Here is a 21,578-nt window from a genome sequence, read left to right as displayed (position 1 = left end):
AGCAGTGGAAGGGGTGGGTTGCAGTCTCCACACCACAGCTGGTGGGGGGTAAGAGGGGCGACAGCAGTAGCACCAATGCCTGAGAGTCCAGCTTCCTCCCCTGATTGTGGAAGAGTTTGGTAGCAGCAATGGACTTGTGTCTAAGGACTCCCACTGCACCGGAGGCCATAAGGGGCCAGCATATGATCCCGGATCCTGATTGTTACAATTGCAAAGACTCTTACAGATGATAGATTTCCAGTTATATGCTAATTGTCCTGGGTTGAATTATTGCGCCTCAAATGAACAACAGATTGAAACTTGGCTGTTTGACTTTATGCAGATATTGAGACAAATAGTTTCCTTAGGAAGTACAAAATTACTATTTTATTAATTAAAAGGACCCTAAAGAAACTTTTAAATAAAAATACTTTTTATAATCTATTAATCAAAACCAGAGGGGGAAGTAGAGTGAAAAAAGCTTACTTCAGACATTTATTTAATACAGGAGAAGGAAGGAGAGAAGGAGAGAAGGAGAGGAGAGAAGGAGAGGAGAGAAGGAGGGAGGAAGGGAGGGTTCCGGTGTGTGTGAGAACGCCTAATGGCTCTAGGTTCAAAGGAAAATTTCTATTCATTGTAATCAGCCTTGTATACCTACCTCTGTTGTATTACAGCACGAGAAATAATCTTATTAATAACCCTAGGTGAAACTCCTAAGTGATCTATGATTCAGTTATTTTTCTTATACTCAACTTTACTAAGGTAAGAAAATAAAATACTACGTTTTATTCCCAGACATTTCAACGTAAGTATTCGAGTAAAGGGGGATTCGATTTAAATTTTAATTAGTAGGAAAATTAAATTAACCAAATCCTCCATTCTTGAGGTACTTTGGTTAATAGAGATTTTACTGAAGTAAATACTGCATTTCTACTGAGTAGGACATTTCTCCTGTACTCTGATTCAAAGCTTTGAATAAATACTATTTAGTTTCTGTTTTTAATTTTTTTCAGATACGTCTAATAAATAACAGCCATGAAGAAACTGCCTTTGCATCATCTTTTTATCAGGTGATTTTGCCAAAGAAATTCCATGTGTTTGATATTCTGCTAAGATATAAATATACACTTTTATACATACATAGTTTTTATTTGTACATATAGTTGATATTCTTAAACCAGGCCCCAAGTCAAAATCTAAAAGATTTGGTTGGTTAGTACCTAGCCTCAGCATTTGTGTCACTTAAAACAGTATCTTTCAAAATACTGCCTCTGAAGGGAAGAATTAAAAAATAATGACAAAAGGAACAAAGTATTTAATAGTCTGAGTTGACTATTAAAAAGTATTCTTGCTTTATATTACTTTCAGAAAGTGTTTTTCAAGAATTTCCTTTCTAAAGCTACAGATGGTCTTTGCCATTTAGCATCCTGATCCCTGTGAGGAGCCAATTAATATCATATCCCTATACTTCTAATCAAGGCTGCCCTATTAGTGCTCTGTTGAATGAACTGTTGCTGATTAACTGAAAATTAGTCAGTGAAGCTAACGATTTTCTTTCCAGACCCAGTGGGCCCATAAAATGTTCATCTGAATTAAGGCCAGTTAATCATGGTGTATCATTTGCCAGTATACTGAAGTTACTGAGTCAGTGTGAGCAGCCCAGGTTGGGGGTGGTTGATTTGATGTAGGCTGGCAGGTCTCTCTTTTAAGGTTTGCTGTTTTCCTCTTAGCTCATGTCTCTTCCAGGCATTTCCAGGAGATGCGGTCTGGCAGCTCTATCACTCAGCTTACAAGAAAATCTCCCCAGTGTATCACACGAGGAAGAGCAAAATAAGAGTCTTTCATCCCTAGTAATGTGTTCTTTTGTAAGCAGCAGAATTGCTGTGGGTTAACAAAGATCATTATAATTTTAACATGCTTTTAAGCTGTTGAAACACATTGCAATCAACATGGAGATGATGCATATGAGCATATGCCACTCAGGTTATGCTGCATCTGTGAGAGTATGATTAGCAGATATGAAGAAAATGCCCTTCTACATTGTTGGTCCTGGAGCTTCCAACAGAAAGAAAAATAGGTTGGGCCAAATTTTTGAGTAAAATCCATAAGAAGACTCCCTAAATTAGTAAGACAAAACAGTGGATGTATAGTGAAATGTCAAAGAGAGAAAATGTCAACATACTGACTATGAGATATTGGAATCCATATTGTCTCTTTCCTTAGATCTCAAACTAGTTCTATACATGGTATTGTTTTATAATCATGATATTTTGGCACTTCTGTTATTAAATCCACTGAATAGAATGTTAGATGGATTTGCCTTTTAATAAAAGGTGTGAAGATTGGCAAACATAAAATATTTCTATTTTAGATCTAGTTAATCATATTTCAAAATAAAGACTGCCTAGCATTTTCTCACACTACTCATGTGCATGGTTAAACAAGAGGGAAATATAATTCATATAAGCCTAAAATAATAATCATTTGTTAAAGAAACCTTGGTAGTCTTCTATTACTATTTACAAAACCTGCCTTTTCTATATACAGATGATCCCAGGGCCTTACTGAACTTTTTACAAGACTTTCTCCCTTCAGATATTTTAGTTCAGCATCTTGTACTAAAGAGATTGTCTACTTATAGATGTAATACTGTAACATCATAACCTTATTTTGAACTGAGAAATTAATAATAAATGAAATTTCTCCACTCATAGATCATTGGTGCGAGAAAAACTCAACCAACAAATGTCCCCCCCCCCCCACCCCTTTTCAAAAGATTCCTTTAAGTGAGAAACATGGAAGCTCAGAATTGGTTGCAAGTGTGAATGAACCCGAAATCAGGTGAACCAAGAAAAATAATTTCAAGAGCCCCTTAAATGTAATGTCTTTAATGATATGCCAAGATAATCGCTGAGATCATATAATGAACGAGAGGCACTTGGGATTAAAACGGAAATAGCAGAGAAATTTGTTGAAATATTTCCTTCGGGCTTTACCAGGGTAGATGTAGTGAGGCATGAATGAATGGTTGAATTAATCAGGATTTCAATCAACCTAGCTTGGTTCAAGCCCTGGCTTCACATATTCTCTGTGTCAGGTGAAAGCAGTGCCCCAAATCTGTGCAGTATGGTGTGGCCAAATCCATGCACCAGTAAGCTGAGTGACAAAACACTTGGGCATCCCTACTGTCTAGTTTACCCTCTTCCTCCCAGTACTCCGTTCCTGTTCTTAGTCAACTAATGTTTAGGTACCATTCATACCTTCCAACCTGCGTGCAACTTTCTCTTTAGCAACTATTATGTGCCAGGAATTAACCTTCCTACAGCTAAACAAATTAGTTTTGGTTAATAAGGTTTAGAATGAGAGTTGAGAAAGACAGGGAGGATGCTTTGGTTCATAGTGTCGCCTCTCTCGAGTCCCTTCATGCACAAACAGCTGTTCCAGTAGCAACGTTAAGGTGACTCTACCCCCCACTTCTTATTTAGCAAGAATGACTATAAATTGACTTTGGGTGATACCTTTAAAACCTTGTGATTCCTAAAAGATCCTGCTACTTTAAACGAAAATCATTGTCCCTGAAGGAAGATGGAAAAAAGATGGAAAAGTTCCAGAGAAAAGGAGGCAAAAATATACAATGGGGTAAAGACAGTCTCTTCAATCAGTGCCGGTAGGGAAACTGGGCAGATACATGAAAAAGAATGAAACTGGATAACTTGCTTAGACCACCTACAAGAATAAACTTGAAATGGAGTCAAGACTTAAGTATAAGACCTGAAACCATAAAACTCCTAGAAGAAAACATAGGCAGTAAACTCTGACATCACTCATAGTAATACATAATTTTTTGGATATGTGTCCTTGAGCAAGGGAAACAAGGAAAAATAAACAAATATGACTACATCAAAATAAAAAGGTTTTGCACAGGGCAAAAAACACCAACAAAATGAAAGGCAACCTACTGAATGGGAGATATTCACTAATTATGGCATCCGATTAGTGGTTAATATCCAATATATGTAAGAAATTCAACAACTTGTCCGGCCGGGCGGGGCTCAGTGGTTGAGCGTCGATCTGGGATCCAGGAGATCGGGGTTCGATTCCCAGTCAGGGCACATGCCCGGGTTGCGAGCTCAATCCCCAGTCGGGGGTGTGCAGGAGGCAGCCAATCAATGACTCTCTCATCATGGATGTTTCTATCTCTTTATCCCTCTCCTTTCCTCTCTCTGAAATCAATAAAGATATACTAAAAAAAAAGAAAAAAGAAATTCAACAACTTAACACCAAGAAAAACAAATAATTTGATTAAAAATTCACAGAGGACCTGAATAGACACTTCTCCAAAGAGGACATACAGATGGCCAATAGGCATATGAAAAAATGCTCAAAGTCATTAATCATCAGAGAGATGCAAATTAAAACCACAATGAGATATCACCTCACACCTGTCAGAATGGCTCCATCAACAAATCAACAAACAAGTACAGGCGAGGGTGTGGAGAAAAGGGAACCCTGCTACACTGTTGGTGGGAATGCAGTTGGTGCAGCCCCTGTGGAAAACAATATGGAGTTTCCTCAAAAAATTAAAAATGGAACTGCCTTATGACCCAGTAATTCCACTTCTTGGTATTTATCCAATGACATCCAAGACAATAATTAGAAAAGATACATGCATCCCAAGTTCATTGTAGCATTATTTTCAATATGCAAGATATGGAAGCAGCCTATGTTTTTATTGATAGATAAAGAAGTGGTACATATACACAATGGAATGTTACTCCGCCATAAAAAAAAAGAAAGAAATTTTGCTATTTGTGACAATATGGATGGACCTATAGGGTATTATGCTAAGTGAAATAAGTCAGACAGAGAAGGATAAATACCATATGCTTTCACTTATATGTGGAATCTAAAAAACAAAATAGAAAGAAACTCCTAAATACAGAGAACAAAATGTTGGTCCCTAGATGGGAGGGGGTTTGGGGATATGAGTAAAAAAGGTGAACGAATTAGAGAGTACAGATTGCCAATTTTAAAAGCAGTCACAGGATTGTAAAGAACAGCATATGGCATATAGTCAATAATATTGTAATAACTATGTATGGTGTCAGATGGATACTAACCAGGATGAGCATTTCATAAGTTATATGTCTACATATTGCACACCTGAAGCTAATATAATATTCTATGTTAACTGTAATTGAAAACTTAAAAAAAACTTTTAAATCTAAAAAAATGGTGATAATAGTACTCACCTCTTAGGGAGGTTGTAAGGATTAATAAATTAGCATATGTACATTACTTAGAGCACCTGACATGTGTTATAAAATATATATGTGTTTTCTAATTAAGCATATGAAGCTCTCTTCTGGGTGAAGAGCAAATTGGCAGAGGTAATGGAATCTGCCTGCCACAAATCACGCAAATGTATCGGGTTACTGTTTTTAATGATTTTTCACATTCAAAAGAATTGTAAAGGATTATTTGGCATTCCAGAGGTAAAACTGAGACCAATGCTGGAAATGACAGTTCTGACACAAGGAAGACCTTTTAGTCAGAGCTGGCAAACAATAAAAAGAGTTAGTTGCCTCTGGCCATGCATTCACTGACTGGGGTGGTATAATAGACAAAATGATTGCTTATTAATGATGCTGGAGAGGTCGTTTATACATCAGGGTAAAAGTAAATAAATGACCTTTCAGATTTTTCTGGTTTTGCAAATCGATGATTTCACAATTTGTCTCTAGACTCTCTTCCCAATCTCCTATCTTCCTGTTTCATCATGCAAATCCTCTGGCCTAGACACACAAGCACACTCATAATCACTCAGCAAGTTTTATGCTTTCCCACCATTTGTGTTTTCTGCCATTCTTTCCACATTAGATGCCATTGTCTTAATAGGCCATGCATTTCAAAAGTATAAATCTTATTAAAGTTTACAGTGCATATGCTATATTAAAGCTTAATTTCTATGAATCATATAATTAGTACTTGCTTTGTCCTTGGCCATGTCATGATTGATCCTGAAATATTTAAATGGATATGAAGGTTGAAAAGACAAATCATCCCCTCCACCCATACATACTCATTTAGAAAGGAATAAATAAGGCTGTGTGAACTAACATATTTATAGTAGCAAAAATACCTCTAATCTTTCAGATTTTTAATTTATATTACAGTTTACCTCTAAAATATACTTCGACATTAAAATTAAATAAGGGAAATGAAAGGGTGTCTTTATACAGTGTTTCATCAAAGATATATCTGTTAGTACTCCCTTTCAAAGCAAGTTTTCTAGGGGGAAGAAGGCAAGGGCATGAGCTGCTAGTCATTAATTGGTCCAAGCGTTTTACATATGTTTGTCATCCCCCTCTATTTAAACCAAAGCTTACTAGGAAGCACAGTATGAAAACTGGAGCTGCTTTAATTGAGGAGGGGGGGAGACGACCCTGCCCGAAAGACTAACAGGGTAATCGGAGTGCTCTTTAAAGCTGCATTGTGAGTATTAGGACTATTTTCCTGGACCAAAGGCAGCATTAAGTTGGTCCTGTAGATATTCAGAAGGGCAAATGTGAAGTTGAGTGCTTATGTGAGCTAAGTAAGTATTTGCAATAGGCTCTGTGGGTCATCTCCTGACATGACTTGAGAATCTACATTGGTTTCTCCATGTGGGTTTCAAAACCCCAAACTTATGCCCTGCCATCTTGACTTCCTCGTGTTTTAAATAACATTTTATGTTTTTTCTTTGTCCAACTTTTTATTACACAGAACCTTAGGTATTCCTAGGGAAAAAGTATTAGTGCTAAATATGCACTTTCCTATCAGAAGTAATAAAATAAACCCACAGATCTTTTCCCTTTTTCCATAAAATTATAAGGGGAAAACATTTAGAAAATGTAGACTGTAACTGAATAATTCTACTGAGTACATAATATAAAATTAAACAATACTTGGGCAGGAGTACGTTGTTTTGAGGTGATTGTCAGGTTGCAATTTTTCTGCAATTTCAGGGTACAAAAGATAAGTTGCTATGGTTTCTTGTTCTGCTCAAATTGACTTTCATTTGGCCACATTAGTATTTGGACAGTTATTTTTCCATTACTCATGAAACAGCACAAACACTCAGCAATAATTGCACATGCTTTTTAAAATGAGCATATATTTCCCTTGACAGGATTTATGAATTCACATATGTTCTCAGAAACATTTTATGATGCATTAATAATGTTTGACAAAGCACATGCTTTCAGTATAATTATTTACTGAAATAAATGCTCCTTTTCTACAGCTCCCTCTGATATTGCTTACCTAGGTGATTCTATTTGAAACACTGAAAATAATTTAGATATGTAGATGACTATGCATGAATGCAGTGTAGTTCCAGCGGTGTGAGTGTATATGAAAACCTCTTCATTACCCAAGGACCACCTTGATGTCTTTATCTCTAATTCACGAAAAGGGTAGGGACCTTATACAGAGATTTAGACCCTCTCTTTACTCATGGCTTGTATACAACCCACCATAATGTATTTAGCCTGGGAACCTATAAACTTAACTCAAAAGGAAAAAAAAGAGTTTGGCTCCATATTAAAAAACAAACAAAAACGCCGAAGTGATTAATAAGTTTAGTCCTTTCTGTAAATTTTAAAACATTTTGTTATGTTTATGTAAAAACAAAATCATTTTCTACTTGAATTAAGAACAAAAGTCTCTGTTGATATATTACATGAATTTATTTGAATAAGAAAATTATTAGAAAAGCCAAATTCATTTTAATTCCCATATAATATCATGTACTGAATTATAGAAAATGGGAAGCACAATGAAATAAAATGCTCTATTCTTTTTTCCCTTCCTCACAGGATATTCTGCTTTAATGATATCATTGAAAGAATAAAATCTGTAAAATTTTTTCGAGTATTAAGTGAGCCTTTAAAATACATACAAATATACACAATAAATAGTGATTTTAATGAGTATGTTTAAAATATAGTTTTAAAGTATTTTTTCAATATAACTTCTTAAGTAAATAATGCATATTGTAACAAAATGTCTTATCAAAATTTTAAACAGTATATAGATTTTAACACAACTCATTAAAAAATCATGAGGTTTAGATTTCATGCTCAACTTATATTCAAAATAGAAGTAGGTAGGTCCTATATTTCTACTCAATGGTTATGTCTATATAGTTGTGAATTAGAATGAAGAAAAAACAAAGACTATAAGAGAAATTGGTTCTTAATCATTATCTCTAGTTGGGACAAGTTGGGACATTCAGATGATTTTGATGGGGTCCCTCTGTGGAAACAGGCATTCAGAGTGTCGCAATGACAGAGAAGCAAAGAGAAAAGATGAAAACATTACTGCACTGGAATACAATCAATTAATGCATAACCATATCCTTAACCCCACTACCTTCACACTACAGCCGAGATCTCCCTCAGCTTTCTTACTGTCCCTGTTGCTTTCAGTGCTAATTTTAACAGCTTTTACCTCTTTGGGGTGGGGTGGGGCAGTGAGCAGGGATCACGCTGAATCGTTGTGATATGTTATGAGTTTTCTTAGGAAGGGCCCCAGGGGTTTCCCATGTGAGTGTAACAAATCCTATGATGTGAGTGCATCTCATCTTGCATGTACACCCAGTATTATAATTTAAAATGTTGCAAATTTCTCAACCTGATATAATTTCCCTTTTGTTACTCAGATTGACTACCTCATGACAAAGATTTGGAGAAGATTTGAATACTTTATTCAAGATCTAAACTATTCATAAATGTCTTCCATTTTAGGCTATTTGAAAGGGTAGCAAGGGCAATTTTGTAAAAACTCTTAAATTATACGTTTTGTCAAACCAATAATAAATGGCTTCATCTGAGTAACTGATACTTCTAAGACTTGACCGATGTGGTGTTCTATAGATTATATCATTGATTAGTTTGATCAAAAGTTATGGCAAGAGAAATCCTAGAACATTTTTGCCATCAGGTTTGCATTTACCTAAAAATACAAAACCATGGTGTATAGTTCCACCCTTTTTTTATCTTTATGACTTTGGCTGTTGTCTCTCTGTTGGACGAGGACCAGGTTAGCTCCATAAAGCCTAATATTGGAAATAATTTAAAACCTCAAGTTAATGTCACCTTACCTATTTCTCCTGCCTAATGGCTCCCTCTCTTTTCATACAATGCAAACAGATATGTATTCCACTGTTGGGAAGAAGAAAGTCTCCCTATATTTACGCAATAGTCTTTGCCCTTCTAATTAACCAGCATGAGCCAAATGTTTAAAAGGTTCCTTCTGAAACCATGCCTTTAATTAACATTCACAGTTTCTAAATTAATCATTGCTGACCTTAACATGCAGGATGTTTAAAGACGTGTTTCAAATAGAAAAACAGAGATCATTGCATTCAGAGAAAACTAGTAACTACCTATGTTTCATAAGTCTTTGGTCATTGCTTTTTTCCAATCACTATATAAAGTCTTACAAACAACCTTGAATGTGATCCTCACATCCTTCCAATCTCAGAATTAGTAGTGATTCATTAGCATCATACAGTTTGCAAAATGAAGACCATTCCATATATCATACAACCTGGATTTTTCTGCAAGAGAACAGTGGCATACTGAAGAATACTTTATGACTTTCTTTTAAAAAATGGAATCATTATAATTGTTAAAGGAACCCAAATGCAGGTGGTTTATATTGAATATCAAAGTAAGGAGTTCCCAATGGTAAATATTTTCCAATGCACTTCAAGGATTTAGTGGAACCGTCTTCTTTCTAACTCTGGCGAGACTCAAAGACACAACCTAGTCAAATCTTACAAGGAAGAAAAGCTTTTCTAACAGATAAAAAGAAACATTGCCTATGATACGGTCAGCCAGAGACTTACAGAATTATCTCTGAACTACCAATTTGTGAGATGCATAACTTGATCATCCGCAGGCCCTATTACTATGTTCTTGCCCATGGTGCTGAAGCTAATGCTCTTCTAGCAGCAGCCTGGAGCTCTAGCATTAGACCACACTGATGCACAGACCAGATGTCAGGGTGGGCCAAGCAGCTCACCTGAAGCTCTGGCCCTGCATGGCTGACTCTGCTTCCTGGACTCCCTTATTCTGTGAATTGTGCTTCTGTCCTCAGTGGCAGAATACTATGTCCATTTTTTTTCCTTCCTAGGTCAACTTAGAGTCTGTGCTTCCCTATATTTATTGTACATTAACCTGACCCTAGAATTAAAATATTACTGCTTGAGCTCAAAAGAAACAGCACTATTATTCTAAATCTAGTCCAATCTTTTTTTTTTTAAACAGGGAAAGACTGTACCCCAGAGAATGTGTCTTTCCCAAGGCCGTATAGCTAGTTAGAGATATAGCTGGAGTTTCTTAAAATGAAACTTCACACACATCCTCTTGCTAATGGACTTTAACTGTCATCCAGATGAATGAACCTTATCACAGCCATTTAAAGGGGAGGCTGAGAGCTTATCTCCACACCCTTCTTCCTCCGTCTTGCACACCAACTCACTCTGAACTGCGCACTGGGGACTTGCAGAGCACATCTCTCCGAAAGGGGTCAATGAAGACCATCTAAATATGTGACTGTATCAGAGAAATATTCCATACATAACCACCCATGGGTATGTTATTTAGACTGTTTCAAGTAAAAATAAATTACAGCAAGGACTAGCTTAGAGGGCCAGAGTGGTGGTGAAAAAACACAACTTTTAATCCACGTAGTGCACCTTGTAGGCCTAGCAAGGCCGGCTAAAGGAGGCATTCGTAAACAGCTTCAACCGCCAGCAAACTGCTCCATAAAAACACCAGTCAAAAAGTACCTAGGCACTAATTTTATGATGGAAAAACAAGTTTTCTAATATGCTCTGGTTTAGAGAACTGACTACATCGTATCCCTCCTCGCTGAAGACAAGAAAACTATAGCTATCTTCATGCTGACTGAACAAACCATGAAAAATTTTATGGACAGTTTATAGATAGGTCCTGAGTCATAGATTCTAACCATAACTGCCAAGAATGCACCTGCAGTTCCTGGCCTTCTCAAAATCCATGCTCTAACCCATCTGCCATTCCTGTTCCTCTAATGTTCCATGTTACTTCTGCACTGAAAAATCGAAATAGTTGTGGTAGATTAGAGTATATTTTTCGGTAATTATTGGCTGCCTCTCCTCCCTACCTTACAGGAAGAATACACTTCCATGCCTCACTGATGTTGCACTCAGCCACGTGGTCTGCTTTAGTGGATGTTGTGTTTTGCACATATGACTGTGTCCTCTTTCACGACTATGCCTTAAGAGACATTGTTTTGCTCTCTTCTCTGGGAGCTTCTGACATCTGTCACCTTAAGAAGAGCATGCCCAGCCTGGCTGGCGTGGCTCAGCGGTTGAGCATCGACCTAGGATCCAGGAGGTCGTGGTTCAATTCCCGGTCAGGGCACATGCCCGGGTTGCGGGCTCCATCCCCAGCAGGGGGCGTGCGGGAGGCAGCTGATCAATGACTCTCTCATCATTGATGCTTCCATCTCTCTCTCTCCCTCTCCCTTCCTCTCTGAAATCAATAAAAACATAAAGAAGAAGAGCATGCCTATATCTCCCTCTGGTAGCAACACTGACAGACAAGTGCACCAGGTCTGAATCCATCCTATGGTCTGCAGCCAAGCCCAGCTGAGTTCAGCCTACATCAGCCAAACTATAGCCAAATCACGGAGAAATCGATTCTTACGGTAACCCGCTAAGATTCTGTAGTTGTTAGCAGTGAAGTTATAACATATGTGATTCTATTTGTTGCTTTGTAAGTTTCTGCTGGTTTTCCATTTGTATATATATTTTGCCTTCCCAACCAGAGTGGAAGACACTCATGCAGTTGGACATGTTTTTCACTTCTTTGGTAACCCCCAAATGCACACCACTGTAACCACTCAGTATATTATAGTTTCAAAAGCCAGTGTTTTCCTTGTACTGTCCACTGGAGTAAGTCTTTACTGTACCATTGACAGTCACAAATGCTGCATTTCAGTAGCAATCTCAGAATATATTTTAGAAGCACAGAGGCTCAGCAACTCAACAGGATAATCGGCAGTACTGAGCAAGTGAAGAATCCTTCATATGGTGGCATTGCTGGAATTTTAAGACACTTTTCCATTCATGGCAGAACAACTTTTGCACATAACTGAAAAGGCCATTTTTCTCAAGGCAAAATAGCTGATTTCAGTAGCACAGGGCCTATAAACCCCTTTATGGAGAGAGCACCATTTTCCCATTGGATTTCTCTATGAATCTGGTATTTAGAGCAACCCCATGGCTAAGTAAGGGCTGATGTATTTACTATTACTGTTCACAAAAGGGTACCAATCAAACAGGACAAATCACAAGGCGACCTTTTCTTGTGCTAAGGCAAGCCTTTCTCACACATTTACAGTAAAACACAGTCCTGGAATTTATCCTGTCCTCCCTGGGGTAAGAAGGTCAAGGATCTAGACTGATCTGAAGGAAAGTAAGGGCGTGATGGGAGAGAGAGAAATAAGGGAGCAAGTGAGGAGAGACGACATTTGCAGACGGGTGAGATGTGCAGGTCACAGAAGGTAGGGGATCCGAACACTGAGCTCAAAACAGAGCACTGAGTGAATCTCACACTGCAGGAGTTGAGTTCCTGCCTGTAACACAGTGTTCTTTTTCTGCACCCTGCCCCAATCTAAACTGAAATTTCTAGGTCGACTTAATTTTCAATGGTTGCGTAAAAAAATCAGGAGAAAACAATCTACAGTTACTTTGCCAGTTAATCTAATCTTTGTCATTTGCACTGTATGCCAACCCCAAATGTAAGGCAATGTTATATGCCAATGTATACATGTAATATATGTCACACACTATTAGTGTATTAGTGTTAGTTTTCGGAAAAACTATCCAGGTAGTTTATTGTGGTGAATTTTCTTTATGAAATGAAAACCTCTGCATTCATTCATCTAAATGAGAAATGGTTTAACATTACCAAATAATGCCAATTCTACTATGGGTTGATAGGCATTTAAAGCATTAAAAATCATTTAAAAATGTATTAAGGGAGACGGTAAAAAAATGGCAGCAACTAACAAATTGTATCCCTCAGTGGCAGCTGATGAGTGCTTAGGCAATTTATTGAAAATATTCAATTACGTCTCTTTTTGACCTTGAATGTCTGAATCAAGTTGACAGACTGCTTATAGCAATGGTTGTCTAAAGAACAAGCTCTTCCTGCTGCTGGCAAAGTGAGTCCCTCTAACAATAAGATTCATGAAGAGTGAATTAATGATGGCCAAATGTAGAGCTAGGCAATGACAAAGCTCCACTGCAACTTACCGTATTCTTTTTGCGGGACGTTTTCAGCTTTAAGCGTCTGCCTGTTCTGTTCCTTGAAATCTTGACACGTAAAATCTCGATATGTCATCATGGGAGCACTCCTGGTTAATATTTCTGCAAACTGCTTAAAAAAGGAAACAAACACTGAGAAAATACAATAAATAGCCTGTTTCGGTTTTGGTGTTATCCCTAATTTACCCAATAGTAGCAAGATTTTTTCTTTCCTTTGTAGAAGAGCTAAACAAACTAGCACAGATTCTCCAGGGCTTGAAACAAAAATTAGAAAAAATCCTAAGGAATTTTGGTTACAGAAAGGTAAACTTTTTTTTTTTTTAATTTTATTATAGTTTAAAATATTACAGATGTCCCTTTTTCTCCCCAATGACCCATTCCACCCCGTTCCTTCCCCCTCCCCAGTCCCTCTCCCAACCATTGTCCATGTCCTTGGGTTGTGTATATATGCACATAAATTCTTTGGTTACTCTCTCCCCCTCCACCCACCCGCCCTCCTCCATCCCTCTGACATTCCTCAGTCTCATCTATGCTTCCATGTCATTGACTCTACTCTGTTCATCAGTTTATTAAGTTCTTTAGATTCCATGTATAATTAAAGAAACTAAAACCTCTAGCATTGGGGACTATTTTAGTTCTTGGCTTTTCACAGTCCTTTGTCATGCTTTGCTTCGAGACACTGTTAAGGGCAGGAGTGTTTCAGGATCTTCTGTAAGCTATGGAAAATATTTGCCTGTTAACAGACTGTTGCAGTTTACAAGATCATTTGAGTACAATTGTCCCTTTTCTAGAATCCTGTCTTTCCAGAAATGTGAATTCCTTTCCTTGTCATTCCTTCTATGAACACTTGGAATCAGAGTTTGTTGAAAAGAGAGGCATCACAGCTTCTTTTCCATTCAAGTTTTTTCAAGCCTAGTAATGAGGGAAAGTGTGAAGAATGTTTGTGGCTAGGCTGGAAATCAATGGAAAACAAGTTATGGTTTTACAACAAATCAAGTAGCACAGATTTGCTTTGCATTTGGGAGTTAATCCACACTCTCTAAACATGCCCCAAATGCCAGTTAGAGCAATTGAAGTTAAAGACTTTGCTGGAATCCCCTAGAGAGAACACACTGCTGTGTCACAGAGCTCTCACAAATGAGTGGGAGGGAACAGCTTAAACCTTAAACCGTGTTTTAAAACCCATGCCAACTGCTCTGATTCTTGCCATTAACAACTTCAGAATTAGCTTACAGATGGTAATCTCCACAGAGCAGTTACTTTTTTGTCGGAAACCCAGGGAAGAAAAGTCGCTTTATTTATTTATTTTTCTTTTGCAGCTGAATACAAGTGAATTGGGAGCCCCACCACCATGTAGGAAATACAACTACTGTAGAATCATGGAAGTGTGTATCTGGCATTAATAATGCAGAGGAAGTGACAGTCAAGGGTTTGAGTGAGGCTGGGAAAAACCTTTGAAAGCATAAAAGCTGAAAGCTAAAGTGTTGAAAATTTCCTTGGCCATTTAAAAATTCATATAAACCAATAGTTTCAAATTAACATTTTGGCGTCCAAATTCCAATCAGTTGTTTTTACAGCCATCAGCATTCCCTTTAGCTCCAGAATGAAGAACACTTTAGGCCACCTCCCCTACGCTGACACCCCAGGGGTGCATGTGGTCACTAGCTTGCCCACCTTCTGGCCTTCTTGAGATCCTTTTGTACCCCAAGCCTGCTTTTGTGCTGAGACTCTATGGCTCCTTTTGGTAACCGGAGTTTCCAGGAGGTGGTGCACTGGTAGTACCTTCCGGGCACCAGCATACACATTTCATTTAGGCCATCAGCCTTCCATCTTGTGGGGGAACCAAGAGCACTTTCAGTCACCTTGCCTGCAATGTGCTGATTTTCTGTGGTGGTGTAGGGACATCCAGTCATCAGCCTGCTCACCATATGAGGCTGTGGAGATACCCGTGCTCACAAGCTTCCTCTTATGCTGGGAAACCCTGACTCCTATCCCCACCATTGTCCTCATACCGATGCCCTGGGAGAACCAATGCCTGCAAGTGTACTAAGGTTCCTTTAGTTCTTACCCTTACCAGCCTTTTCCCTTGCTGGAGAAATGGGTGAACTTTTGGCCACCTGTTTTGCTGCACAATGATACCTGGTAGTGGTGGTGGTGAGGCAGGAAACAAGGGTCCATCTGGTTACCAGCGTGCCCTCCATCTGGGATTCCTCACTTCAGAAGCCTGCCTATGTGCTGGGGAACTATGGTTCCTTTTGCCCAGAGCTTTGGTCCCCGTGGAGAACCTTCCAACCACCAGCCTGTCCATGTGCTATGTTTCCAGTTGTACTAACCATTAGCCTTTCCTCTCACTGGTGAACTGAGATCACTTTAGGCAACCCTCCCTGCAGTGAACAGATGTCCTGAGTGCCCATCTACTCACTAGCCTGCCTGCCCTTTTGGTTTCCTGGGATACTTTGGGTCATACACCTGTCTGCGTGATGCAAAATTGTAGTTAATTGTGCCCATAGTGATATCCTCATGTTGGTGCCTTTAGGGAAACTTCCTTGTACCAGCCAGTAGATATACTATGGTCCTGGTTGTTCTGATCTTCCCCTTGCTGCACTTGACTTTCAGATCCCTGCATAGTGCTGTTGCCCTAGAGGCCCATCTGGTCACCACCTTGCCTGCCCCCTGGGATTCCTGGGATCCTTAGGGACACATGACTGCTGGCATGCTGGGGAAGTATGGCTTGTTTTGCTTATATCCTTCCCTCATGATGGTGCCCTGGGGGGACACTCAAAACACTCACCTGCTTGCTTGCTATGGTTCTACTGGTCCTCAGACCACCTGCCTTCTTACTTGCTGGGCAACCAAAGGTACTCTGAGCCACCTTCCTTTAGATGCAGCGATGCCCTGGTGACTTTTGGTTTTCTTACCTGCTCTGCGCCATGTGATGTGGTTCCTGTATTCCTTCTGGCCATGAGGCTTCCCCTTGCTGGGGAATAGAGAACACTTTCAGCCATCTGTGCCACAGCATGCTGGGGAATGTAAAATGATAGAGCCAATGTCAAAAATAGTCAGGCAGTTCCTTAAACTATGAAGCACAGAGCTGCCATATGATTCAGCAATTCTACTCTCAGGTATATACTCAAGAAAATTGAAAACATGTTCACACAAAAACTTGCAGGCAAATATTCACAGAAACATTGTTCACTATAGGCAAACAGTGGGATCAACCCTAATGAAAATAACTGATAAATAGAGGAGCAAAATGTGGTATATCCACACGATGGATAACGTCCAGCTATCAAAGCAAATGCAATACTGATACATGCTACAGCACGGATGAACTTTGAAAACTTTATGTTAAATGATGAAGCCAGACACACACGAAATGACATACTGTATGATTCCATCTATGGTAAAGTCCATATAGGCAAATCTATACAGACAAAAAGTAGAATAGTGGTTGCTAGATGAGGAAAGGGGGAGTATTTAGAGGTATACGTTTCTTTTAGAGTTGACAGAAATAATCGAGAATTAGACGGTTATGGTTGCCAACCTTGTGACTATCCAAAAATCCCACTCAATTGTACACTTTAAAACGGTTCAAATGGTGGGAGAGAAACAAGATGGCGGCGCAGGGAACAGCTGTACCCGCCGCCTCCCGCAACCACATCAAAATCACAACTAAAATACAGAACCACCATCGCTCAGAGCCTCCTGAGATCCAGCTGCACAGAAGCCCCACAACCAGGGAGCTGAGGCAGCACCGAGACTGGTAGGAGGGGGAGACTCGGGCGCGTTGGGGCTGGATCCTGGAGACGTGGCCACGGGCCCACATCCGGTGCCTCGGGGAAACCAGGGAGGGAATCTCAGCGGCGGGGGTTTCCCAGAGGAGGGAAGGGTCCCAGCCCCACAGCAGGCCCCAGCCCAGGGCTCCAGGGCTGGGAAGAGACGTCCCCCCAGCTTCAGGCTGTGAAACCAGCGGGGACTGTCCCTGAGGGTCACGGAGGCTGCGGGAGCCCCAGCAGCTCCTCTAAAGGGCCCGGCACGGACTCACTCGGACGCTCCCTCTGAGCCCAGCGCCGGGCAGCGGCCTGAGAGGACCCGGGACACTCGGGGAGGGACTAACCTGCCTGAGATCCGGGCGACAGGCGGAGGGCAGCTTCCTCCCAGGCAGAAGGGCTGGCGGAGGCCATGGCTCCTGTGGCGAGTCCTCCCCGCACAGCCCGCAGGCAGGCGCCATGTTTGAATCGCCAGCACCTGACCCTCACCCTTGGCCCCGCCCCGTGATTCCCGGAGGCCCCGCCCCTCCCCACCTGCAGCTCATCCAGGCCATTTCCAGGGGCTTTTCTGTGCAAGTGGCCTCTGGAGCCTCATGCTTAGGACTTTCCTAAAATCTCTCAAACAAGCAGCAGCTGCCCCATGCGGCTTGATAAGTGGCCCCAGGCCTGGCACTAGCGGCAGCTGCATTGCCTCATAGCTTGGCCTCTTCTTGGCACCTCCAAGCCCAGCACAAGGAGCAGCCAACTACGGTTTGCTGTGTAGCTCATGCTGGGTGGCCCTGGGCAAGGCACTGGCACAGGCTGACTTTGCACCTCCTGGGAGTCCCCAGAGACAGTGCACCTGGTGGTCACACTCGACCACGCTGGATGACAACCCTACCAATCCACAAGAGACACACTCAAGGGGTGCACTTGGTGAACACCAAAGCCCCACTGAAGTAAATCCTGCTCCACAGGGGTGTCTCCAGCACAGCAGCTCTTTGGCTGTAGTTGCAGCTGGTCCTCACATCAAACTGGCCTGGGGGTCAATTCCTCCCAGTGATGCCAACAGCAAGCAAGGCTCAACTACAACGGGACAGTGCATACAGCCCACACAGGGGAGCACCTAGCAGGCCCAGCTCAGGTGACTGGGGAGGCTGAACCACTGGGCCCTACAGGACACCTACTACACAAAGCCACTCTACAAATTCCAGGAGACATAGCAGCTCTACCTAATACATGGAAACAAACACCTGGAAGCAGCCAAAATGTGGAGGCAAAGAAACATGTCACAAAGGAAAGAACAGAAGAAATCTCTAGAAGAGGAACTAAATGAAGTAGATCCAAGCAAGCTAACAGATACAGAGTTCAGAATTTTGGCTATAAGGATGTTTAAGCAGACTATTAGGGAAATAACTGAGAAAATCGATAACATAATAAAGTACCAATTTGAAATGAAGGCTACACAAACTGAAATGAAGAATAATTTACAGGGAATCAACAGTACAGTAGAGGACACTGAGAATCAAATCAGCAATTTGGAACATGAGGAAACAAAAAGCATCCAACCAGAAGAGCAAAAAGAAAAAAGAATCCAGAAATCTGAAGATAGTATAAGGAGCCTCTGGGACAACTTCAAGAGTCCCAACATTCATATTATTGGGGTGCAAGAAGGGGAAATAAGAAACCAAGAAATTGAAAACCTATTTGAAAAAATAATTACAGAAAACTTCCCCTACCTGGGAAAAGAGATAGGTTGACAAGTCCAGGAAGCACAGAGGGTCCCAAACAAGAGGAACCCAAAGAGGCCCACAGCAAGACACATCATAATTAAAATGCCAAAGGTTAAAGACAAAGAGAGAATCATAAAAGCAGAAAGAGGAAAGCAGTTAGTTACCTACAAGGGAGCACCCATACGACTGTCAGTTGATTTCTCAACTGAAACCTTGCAGGACAGAAGTGAGTGGCAAGAAATATTCAAAGTGATGAAAAACATGGAACTACAACCAAGATTGCTGTACCCAGCAAAGCTATCATTTAGAATTGAAGGTCAGATAAAGAGCTTCTCAGACAAGGAAAAGCTAAAGGAGTTCATCACCACCAGACCAGCACTACAGGAAAAGTTGAAGGGTCTTCTTTAAGAAGAAGCTAATGAACAAAAGAATCTGACGAACTAAATAGATCCAGAGACATTGATGCATCCAACAGAGGATCATATTTCAGAGGAATGAGGGAAGGGGGGTGGAGGGTGGGAAGAATTTAACCAAAGAAGTTATATGCATATATGCATAACCCATGGACACAGTCAATAATGAGGTGAAGGCCTGGGGAGGGGGTGGGAGCGAAGTGGAGTGGATCAATTGGGGGGAAAAATGGGTCACCTGTAATATTCTCAACAATAAAGATAAATTTAAAAAAAAAGAGGTTCAAATGGTGAATTTTGTTATGTGGACTTTAATCTTAATAAAAAAAATTAAAAATATATTTATCCCAAGGTCGCAGCTCAGACAGCTAATGTTTTAAATAGCTTTCTAGCCCTGGCCGGTTTGGCTCAGTGGTTAGAGTATCAGCCCACGGGCTGAAGGGTCCCAGGTTCGATTCTGGCCAAGGGCACGTACCTCGGTTGCAGGCTCGATCCCCGGCCCTGGTTGGGGCACGTGCGGGAGGCAACCAATCGATGTGTCTCACATCGATGTCTGTCTGTCTCTGTTTCTCTGTAACGCTCTCTTTCTCTCCCTTCCACTCTCTCTGAAAAGCAATGGAAAAAACATCCTCAGGTGAGGATTAAAAAAAAAAAGCTTTCTAATCTACATCATTCTAATGGAGATGTTCCATGGGCTAGTGTTTGAGAATCAGAGTGAAAATAACATGAATCTTAGGATAATTGCCTCAAACTTGTATTTTACAAATAAAAGTTACTACTGAGCAAGGAAAAACAAGTCACTTTTTCAAAGATGTGGGTGAAACATAATGGTTTTCACAAGATCAGTGTGGAATTCTTTCAAGGAGGATTTTCCAGGGTGAACTCCAGCGTCAGCATTGTCTGCGGAGCAGCGTGCAGGGCAGCGCACCGGTGCGCTCCCACTGGCCACCTGGTGGAGCAGCACTGGACGAGTGCTTCATGTGCAGACCTCAAGTCAATCCCACTGTCATTTCCTGCCCAATGACAAACTAAATGAAGCACTGACAGAATAGAGCAGGAGAAGGCCAGCAGCAAAGAACAGGGTTTAAGGAATACCTTTGCAAAGCCTCTCCGACAACCCTGGGCTTGCCTGCAAGCGACAAGTCCTCCAAAAGCGCGCATTCTGAGAGATTACTTCAAAGGCACAGCTGTAGTAAGACAATGAGGGCACGCAGCTGAAGTTCCCACGGTTTATGCCAACCAAAGAGATGTCATTCCTGCAACTTCGACTGCCCAAACGGCTGCGTTTGGATTATTAAAAAAACATATTCCTGAATTGTCAGCACAAGGAAATGGACACAAGCACTGGTTAAATGTAATATACTTAGCTAAAGTAAAGGTACAACACGGAAAATTATATTTTCCCCCATTTTACTCCATTTGATAGGACAAAAAAAATTGTTGTCCAGCTGCTTCACTTGCTGCCATGCTACGTTTCAAGTCCCATTTTGCTGATATTTAGTACCCACCTATCGTGGTCCAATTTTTCTCTTAATTTATTCAGGTATTTACAGAATGATTAAAGTGCCCTTGGCTTTGGGGAAATGAAGACAAAAACGAAACAGCCACAAACCAATGCCTGTTCTCACAGAGTCACAAGAAAGCATGGAAGGTAGTAGGGAATTAAGAGGTGGGATCGTTTAGTCTTTCACTTTTAGAGAAATTTCCCAAATGGTTTTGTGAACCTTAGTTTTGAAATAGTTTTAAAATGCGTGCACTAAAGATTCAAATAATTTCTTGCCACTGCTTCCCATTCCACCCACACTGTGTGGACAGGTCGATGGGGGTATTGCACAGAGGGGTCTGTTACTGTTCTACAAAAAGGATTTAGTGCTCTTTTTTTTTTTGGTTGCAAGGGCAGCAAGTGGAAACCTATTTTCAATGATTCTATGATTTTACTTAAGTTTCCCATTTTTAGCTGGACCTTATATTTCCATACAGCCATAGTTATGCTGATCACTGTAATTTCAATGAGTGCAATCTCTTAGGGCTATGGTAAGAAAAATGCCCCCCCTACCCCCCAGAAAAATACAAAAAAACCTTGTATTCTTGTCCTTTGCTGTTCAATAAGGCCACGACCCATATTTTGTTATAGATTCCCCCCCACTCAAGACTAATGTGGAGTAGCACAAAGTATTCTGCTTCTTTGCAGAGAATGCCCGAAACCAACAATGCACATTAATTAACACCTTGAAGGAGACACTATCACAGAGACTATAGCAACATAACTCAAGAATAACCACTACAGTAAAGCAGGGCTTATCTCAGGAATGTAGGAATGATAAAATACACAGACATGCAT

The sequence above is a fragment of the Miniopterus schreibersii genome (assembly GCF_964146895.1).
Source record: "Miniopterus schreibersii genome assembly, chromosome: X".
NCBI lineage: Eukaryota > Metazoa > Chordata > Mammalia > Chiroptera > Miniopteridae > Miniopterus > Miniopterus schreibersii.
This window is presented reverse-complemented; position numbering follows the sequence as displayed.